The sequence below is a fragment of the Canis lupus genome, chromosome 30, assembly GCF_003254725.2.
Source record: "Canis lupus dingo isolate Sandy chromosome 30, ASM325472v2, whole genome shotgun sequence".
NCBI classification, from domain to species: domain Eukaryota; kingdom Metazoa; phylum Chordata; class Mammalia; order Carnivora; family Canidae; genus Canis; species Canis lupus.
This window is the reverse complement of record NC_064272.1, coordinates 16,355,573-16,363,871: the sequence shown is the minus strand read 5'-3', so window position 1 is coordinate 16,363,871 and position 8,299 is coordinate 16,355,573. Positions and strand designations below refer to the sequence as shown.

The 8,299-nt window shown below is 42.3% G+C and overlaps 1 pseudogene; it reads right to left on the bottom strand.

Moving 5' to 3' along the window:
• Nucleotides 1-6,192: 6,192 nt before the first annotated feature.
• LOC112675949 (ATP-dependent RNA helicase DDX18-like) lies at nucleotides 6,193-8,247 on the bottom strand (annotated as a pseudogene).
• Nucleotides 8,248-8,299: the final 52 nt, after the last annotated feature.

Below are 8,299 nucleotides of genomic sequence, written 5' to 3'. Positions count from 1 at the left end.
CTCTGGCCATATTAGACTTCTCTTAGTTTGACTTTTAATATTTCATCCTAAGTGATTTTTTTCTCTCTTATATGTTGAAGAAAATGGTGTTAGCCCAATTCAACAGACATTTACTAAGGGGTTCTAACAGGAGGAAATTGAGTAGGCAATCCCATTTCTCAAAAGCCTTTTTTAAAAACAAAAACAACTCCCCCCCATCCCCCCCACCCCGGCCGTGATCCTGTCTTTTAATTTCCCTTAGTGCTGCTTCTGTAAAGTGAGTACTTGCTGCTTGCTACCGAAGGGGGTCAGGATCTAAGGAAATCAGTGTTCTACTTTCTTCCTCTCCTGTCTTCCTGCATTCATCCATCTTATGCTTGTGGGATAACCACAAGTAATGAACACCTATTCCTGCCCCACACTCTGCTAGGGACTTCCTTATAATATATTTTTGGAGCCTCATAGTCATCTAAAGGTGGCACTTTCATGCTCATTTACAGACAGGAAAAGGACACTTAGGTAAATTAAGGCAGCTAGTGGGTGACGTCTGAGTTTTGAAACTGATATCTGTTTGGCCCCAGGGCCCTCCCTTAACAACCACTTTACCCTCTTTTTATTCCTGGGACCTGCTCAATCAACTCTTCCTTTGCCTTTTCCTGAATCTTTCATGGCAGATCCAGCTATCCTGCAGTGATTGGTTGCATCATTTCTCTGGGGATGGGTAGGAGGCTTTGGTTATCCCTGAGGAGTAGGCCGTAGTGTTAATCAAAGGAGTCGTCGGACAGAAACTGGGACTCCTGGGTGGCTCAGCGGTTAAGCGTCTGCTTTCAGCTCGGGGTGTGATCCTGGAATCCCAGGATCGAGTCCCACATTGGGCTCTCTGCGTGGAGCTGCTTCTCCCTCTGCTTCTCCCTCTGCCTCTGTCTCTGCCTTTGACTCTGTCTCTCATGAATAAATAAATAAAATCTTAGAGAAAAAAGAAACTATTCTTGTTGGCACTTCTTTCACGTTGAAGCTCAGAGCCAGCCCTAGCCTTCTCTTTACATTCCAGTACCACCCCTGTGGCCTCTGTCTGGAGAACTCCTCTTGGGCTATGGAGGGGCTTCACAGATGTCACTCAACTTCATGGCTAGTTACTTAGCCTCCTAGACCCCTCTTGTCATGTCTTTGAATAGCTACTCTCCAGAGAGCTAGCCCCCTTTTTTCCCTCTTATTCTGAGGATTGCTTTAGCCTTGTGCATCAGCAGTTCTTCAGGCACAAATGAAAGAAGACAAGACCCAAACTGGCTTACATAGAAATAGGAATTTAAGCAGTAACCATAGAGTCTGGGGGTAGGACAGGCTTTGGATGAGCCTTCATTGATGTCTTAAGTGCTAGGACCTGGACCCCTTTTCCCTTCTACCACTTCTTGGCTCCACCTCCTCAGGTCTCATGGAAGCTCTCCCATCATCATCCAAAGATGACTGTCAACTAACCCTTTAGGGTTACATGCTTCCCATGTCAACTTCAGACAGAAACATAAGAATCTTTTTTTAAGTGGCACCTGGGGGACTCAGTGGTTGAGGGTCTGCCTTTGGCTCAGGTAGTGATCCTGGGGTCCTGGGATTGAGTCCTGCATCGGGCTTCCTGCATGGAGCCTGCTTCTCCCTCTGCCTGTGTCTGTCTGTCTGTCTCTCTCTCTGTGTCTCTCATGAATGAATAAATACAATCTTAAAAAAAAAAAAGAAAAAATTTTTTAGGAGTTCTTATTTAAAGAAAAAATAAAATCTCTGATTGGGTTATGTGCCCATCTCCAGACTGATCTTTGTGGTCTAGGGAACAGAAATGTTGATTACTTTAAGCCAATCAAGGCTCACCCACAGAGCTGGAGTAGAGTTAATATTACATATCTTGGAATGCTTTTTCCCAATGATTCTAGCGCTTCAAGCTTGGGGTCCACCTTGCACTCTTCCACCGGGCGAATAGTCTTCCTGGAACTACTGCTATCATCTTATATCTCCACTGCTCAGTCATCTTCAGTGGCTTCTCATTGCTTCCCATCTTCTCCAATTATATATGAACAGCATGCTTGCATGTACTTGGACTGGAGCTGATCACATGCTCTGGGTCCTGCCTGGTAGGGGAGGAGGAGAGGTAGAGGAGATCAGTAGCTTTGCACATCGGTTACTCATTCTAGAAACATCTGCTCAGAAGCTCTGGTTAATAAATGAAGTTCAAACTTTATTTTCTGAGTCTTCTGAACCTACTTGAACTTTCACTGCACTCAACAAATATTTATTGAGTTTCCACTATAAGCAGACCATTACTAGGCACTAAATATTTTAAAATGGACCAAAACTTAATTCCAACTACTCCTTTCTAAAAACACTTTATTTTAGCAAATCTGCTCTACACTCTCCAAAAAACAAACAAATACTCTGCACATTCCTCTCTTTTTATTTTTTAATTTTTTAATTTTAATTTTATTTTTTTTTACATTCCTCTCTTAATGTCTTTGTTCTGGCTTCTTTCAAACACCCTTAGTCTTTCTCTCTAGATCTTAATTCTCCTTTAAGGCAATAATTCCCAGATATCTGGATTTCTCAGCCCAGTAGCATTTCAAAACAAAGTTAGGAACCCCAAATAAAATACCAACTTTTACATTTTCTTTTTTTTTTTTCTCATTAAACTTTTGTTTTAATGGGTCTCAAAATTCTGTGACAGATTTTTGGTCAAGTTGTTTCCATTAAAAAGTACTGATTTTAAAAACTAATAACTTAAAACTGCCACACACACACACAAAAACAAAACAAAACAAAACAAAAAAAACAAATGGTCCACAAAACATTCTCCTTTCCTTCTGAAGGTTTTACGATGCATTGTTATCATTAACCAGTCTTTTACTATTAAACTTAAATGGCCAATTGACACAAACAGTTCTGAGACCGTTCTTCCACCACTGATTAAGACTGGGGTGGCAGGTATTGGGGCTAATATTCATTTAGCCTTCTGAGCTTTCTGGGCAGACTTGGTGACCTTGCCAGCTCCAGCTGCCTTCTTGTCCACTGCTTTGATGACACCCACAGCAACCGTCTGTCTCATGTCACGAACAGCAAAACGGCCCAGAGGAGGATAGTCAGAGAAGCTCTCAACACACATAGGTTTGCCAGGAACCATATCAACAATGGCAGCATCCCCAGATTTCAAGAACTTGGGACCATCTTCCAGCTTCTTTCCAGAACGACGATCTATCTTTTCCTTCAGCTCAGCAAACTTGCAAGCAGTGTGAGCTGTGACAATCCAGCACAGGTGCATATCCAGCACTGATTTGGCCTGGATGCTTCAGGATAATCACCTGAGCTGTGAAGCCAGCTGCTTCCATTGGTGGGTCATTTTTGCTGTCACCAGTCACGTTGCCACGACAAACATCTTAGATACGTTCTTGACGTTGAAGCCCACATTGTCCCCAGGAAGAGCCTCACTCAAAGCTTCATGGTGCATTTCAACAGACTTTACTTCAGTTGTAACATTGACTGGAGCAAAGGTGACCACCATGCCAGGCTTAAGAACACCAGTCTCCACTCGACCCACTGGGACAGTACCAATACCACCAATTCTGTAGACATCTTGGAGAGGCAGATACAAGGGCTTATCAGTTGGACGAGTTGGTGGCAGAATGGAATCCAGACCTTCAAGCAGTGTGGTTCCACTGGCATTCCCATCTTTATGGGTGATTTTCCATCCCTTAAACCAAGGCATGTTAGCACTTGGCTCCAGCATGTTGTCACAATTCCAACCAGAAATTGGCACAAATGCCACTGTGTTGGGGTTGTAGCCAATTTTCTTAATGTAGGTGCTGACTTCCTTAACAATATCCTCGTATCTCTTCTGGCTGTAGGGTGGTTCAGTGGAATCCATTTTGTTAACACCAACAATTAGTTGTTTTACACCCAGTGTGTAAGCCAGAAGGGCATGCTCATGGGTCTGCCCATTCTTGGAGATACCTGCTTCAAATTCACCAACACCAGCAGCAACGATCAGGACAGCACAGTCAGCCTGAGATGTGCCTGTAATCATGTTTTTGATAAAGTCTCTGTGTCCTGGGGCATCAATGATGGTCACATAATACTTGCTGGTCTCGAATTTCCACAGGATATATTAATGGTGATACCACGTTCACGTTCAGCTTTCAATTTATCCAAGACCCAGGCATACTTGAAGGAGCCTTTTCCCATCTCAGCAGCCTCTTTCTCAAATTTTTCGATAGTTCTTTTGTCGATCCCACCACATTTGTAGATCAGATGGCCGGTAGTGGTAGACTTGCCCTAATCTACGTGTCCAATGACGATGATGTTGATGTGAGTCTCTTCCTTTCCCATTTTGGTTTAGGTTTAGCGGTGGTTTTCACGACACCTGTGTTCTGGCTGCAAACTTGTTGCGAAAAAGCTACATTTTCAAGTAAAAACAATTCCCTGCCCACCAACTATAGTCTGTGCTTTTTTTTTTTTTTTTTGGTTATTATTTCATCAAAGAATGACATTTTTAGCACTAAAAAGGAAAGTATACCTGAACCAGACACTCAGAAATGGTTTACCTTACATTACGTATTTACATTATGTATTTTGCCACAGAAATATACAAAACAGGGAGGGACCCTTGGGTGCTCAGTGGTGGAGCATCTACTTTCCCCTCAGGTCGTGATCTCAGGGTCCTGGGATCGAGTCCTGCCTTGGGCTACACACAAGGAGCCTGCTTCTCCCTCTGCCTGCATTTCTGCCTCTCTCTCTGTATCTCTCATGAATAAATAAATAAATAAAGTCTTTAAAAAAATCCTCTAGCCCCCGAGGATCTATCTCTTGTGAACCTATAAACCCACCTACACAGCTTGGTTTTTGGTTTTGTGTCTGTTAGTTTTGCCTTCCCAAATAGAATTCAACTTTCCAGAATGAAGTCATGGAAAAAAGCATGGGACTTGACGTCAGAAGACCTGGGTTCAAGTCTGGCTGACATCTTGCCTTTAGGTGACTTACCCGAACGCTCATGGTATCTTGTGTTACTTTTGTAGGCCTTGAGGTACTTGGTACGTAGGGACTATAGTCGGCAAAGATGTGTAAGTTATGAAGCCTGCTGACTTTTTTGTGACAATTCTTAGTACAAGTAGGAGTTTTGTAATTGGCTCATTTAGTGGCTTATGAGAAGGTTTATCTCCACTGTGTTGTTTTCCATGAGTCAGTCACATTTCTTGAAATGAGGGGTGCCTGCTATCCTGTGGAATAGCCAGCACGGTGGCATTTGGGTACAGGTGTACAGAATATTCAGGTATTCAGAAAGGGAAATGGTAAGAGGTCAGCGGGGATGGCGAAAGCTGAGATTGGCCCTTCTTTCGGTGGACAAAGGACAGGGGAAACTGAGGACAATAGGTAGTTGGTATTAGACATGAGGGACCAGGACTCCTCCTTTTTTACTTTTTGCATCCTAGTTGTGCTTGCTAACTACACAATCAAGACGAAATACAATTTGGAAAAAAGGTGTTTGTCCTCACTAGTTCTAACCAGAATCTCTTTGATTTGGTGTGTAATCCTAGTGAAATGATTATTGCTTCTAGTGATCATGTATGTGCCTCACAAGATTTTTTTCTGCTCATTGGACAGCCTTCTCTCCTTTCAACATCCCATTACAAGCCACAACTCCCCTTCCCTGTCACTCTACTCTGTGCTTAAATGGGTTGATTAATTATTTACTTTTTAGTTTCTTTGCTCTTATATCTTACCTTCTCCTGAAATCTCTTCTTCTTGTTTAGTTCTTTTTTTTTTTTTTTTAAATTGAAGTATAGTTGACACACCATGCTACATTAGTTTTGGCTGTACCTTCTTGTCTGATTGTTAAATGTTAAAGTTCTTTGGGCTGTATCTTCACTTTTTTTTTTTTTTTTGGAGGTAAAAGATTAAAACTACTCTCTCATCACAACAAAAGCCAAAAGGCCTCTTGCTTTGCCCTTGAGCAACCTAGAGAAACTGAACTCTGTTGTAAAACATTAAAGTATCATGGAAGTATCCATGTCCAGTGCTGCTACATCAATTCGTACTGCTGTTCCACCAGTCCCAATCCTGAAGCCACAACAATTCCTTGGTTAGAAAAAGGGGAAAAAAATCGGGAAGAAGCTATTCAAGATGTAAGGAAGGTGTGTCTTTTTATTTTTTAATTTTTATTTATTTATTTATTTGGAAGGTGTGTCTTTAGTGGGAGAACTGCCGGCTGTCAGAGGACTTCCTGCTAATGTGTTTGAAGATTTTGTACTTCTCAACTTTCTTGGCTTTCTGGTATGCAAAGCTGCCGCCACCTCCTCTCTTTTTAAGCTTGCCATCATTGCTGTTCACGTTCAGATCAACAAAAGGAGGCACCTTGAAACCAAAGGACAGAGCAACTTGAGGCAAATTTAAGTTATTAAATTGAAGATCTGTTTCAGAGAATGGGAATCATATGCTCAAATGTAGGACTTATATGCCTTCTGCACTGACTTATGAAGGAAGTAGTTCTTTTAAATCAGTTTTTCAAGCTGAGACTGAATGTCAGAAATCTTGGAGCAGGAAAACTCAAATTCACTTAATGGAACCTTGGATTGCTTCAAGTAAGGAAGGAAACCCAACTCTTCAGGGCGTAAGATGAGCAAGGCGTGACCTCTTCCGTTTAGGCCTCTGGCTGTCCTTCCCACACGAATATATTCCTTGGGGTCACCTGGAGGGTCATACTGAACAATCCAATCGACTTCAGGAATATCTAGCCCTCTAGCTGCCATGTCTGTACACAACAATATCCCCGAATCAGCATTGCAGAACTGGAAGAATGTGGTTGTACGCTTATTTTGCCTCTGCCTTCCATGAATGGCCAAGACAGGCAAATCGATGTAGTTCAGCAACTCATAGTGGTATTTCATGGACTTACAGGATGAAAAGAAGACCATCACTTTCTTCTTCCGGTTCTTCTTAAGGAATGTAAAGAACAGAAGGAACCTCTTTTCTGAGGGACAAGCAACATATCCCTGCTCAAGACCATCCACTGTCGCATTAGCTTTATCTTCATCAACACCAACATACAATACAATACAACAGCTCCTTTTTCAAAGAAATCCTTGCCAAGTCTTCAACTTTTCGAATTTGTGTGGCAGAAAAGAGCATGGTTTGCCTGCGTGTTGGCAGAAGTTTAATAATTTGTTTTAATTCCTCTTCAAACCCAACATCCAAGATACGATGAGCCTCATCAATAACCAGACATTGTAGATTTTTATACATAAAACCTGGGGTATTCTGCATGTGGCCCAGCAGACCGCCTGGTGTGGCCACAATGATGTTGATCCTGTTATCAAGTTTCTGTGTTTCAGCAGATCTGTTGCTGCCACCCATTATTAACCCGTATGTGTGAACATGGTGTGTCATTAACTCTTTAAGAACACCCAAAGTCTGCATGGCCAGTTCCCTAGTAGGTGAGAGGATAAGAACTCCTGTTTATTCCTAGGCATGAACTTTTAACTTGACAATGAGTTCGACTGCAGGAATGAGAAATGCCAGCGTTTTGCCACTGCCTGTTTTTGCGGCCGCAAGGAGATCCCTGTCTTCCAGAAGTGGTCTGATACTTTTATGCTGAATTTCAGTCATGTTTGTAAAACCCAATTCTTTTATTGCCTTCAGAGTGTTCTCATTGACAAGATCAGAAAGAGAAGCAAATGAAGTATCCTCAAAAGCTCCTGTCAGTCCCAGGAGTAGGCTGGGCACTTCACTGTCCTCCTCCTCATCATCTGGCTTCTCCACATTGTTTTCTGTCTCTTCAGGAGCCTGGGTCCTTTCTTCAGAGTCCCCTTCGTCTTGTTTTCGATTTTTTTTTTATCAGGCCCAGTGTCATCCATCATTTTTCTCTTTTTCTTCTTCTTTTTTTCTGATTCTGAATTGGGAGGCTGTGTTGCTGCTTCTCCAATGATTATTATGGTAGATTTCTTTCTTTCTTTCTTTCTTTCTTTCTTTCTTTCTTTCTTTCTTTCTTTCTTTCTTTCTTTCATTCGTACAGTTTCCACTGTTTCTTTAGCTACCTCTCCATTCTGGGCTTCTGACGAGCCCATGTTCACAGTTTTAGAGATTTTTTAACCTTCCCACCTCCCACTGTTTCTTCAGACACATCTCCATTTTGTGTTTCTGATAAGTTCACATCTGAGGCCCCCTGGAGCTTCAAGTTTCGCTGGTACAACTTGAGATTCTGTTTCTCTTCTTGTGCAGGAGTTTCATGGGTAGATGGGACATGTTGCCTGTAAGTGCCTTCACTGCAGCGCCACCATTCGGCTACCGGGTTGAC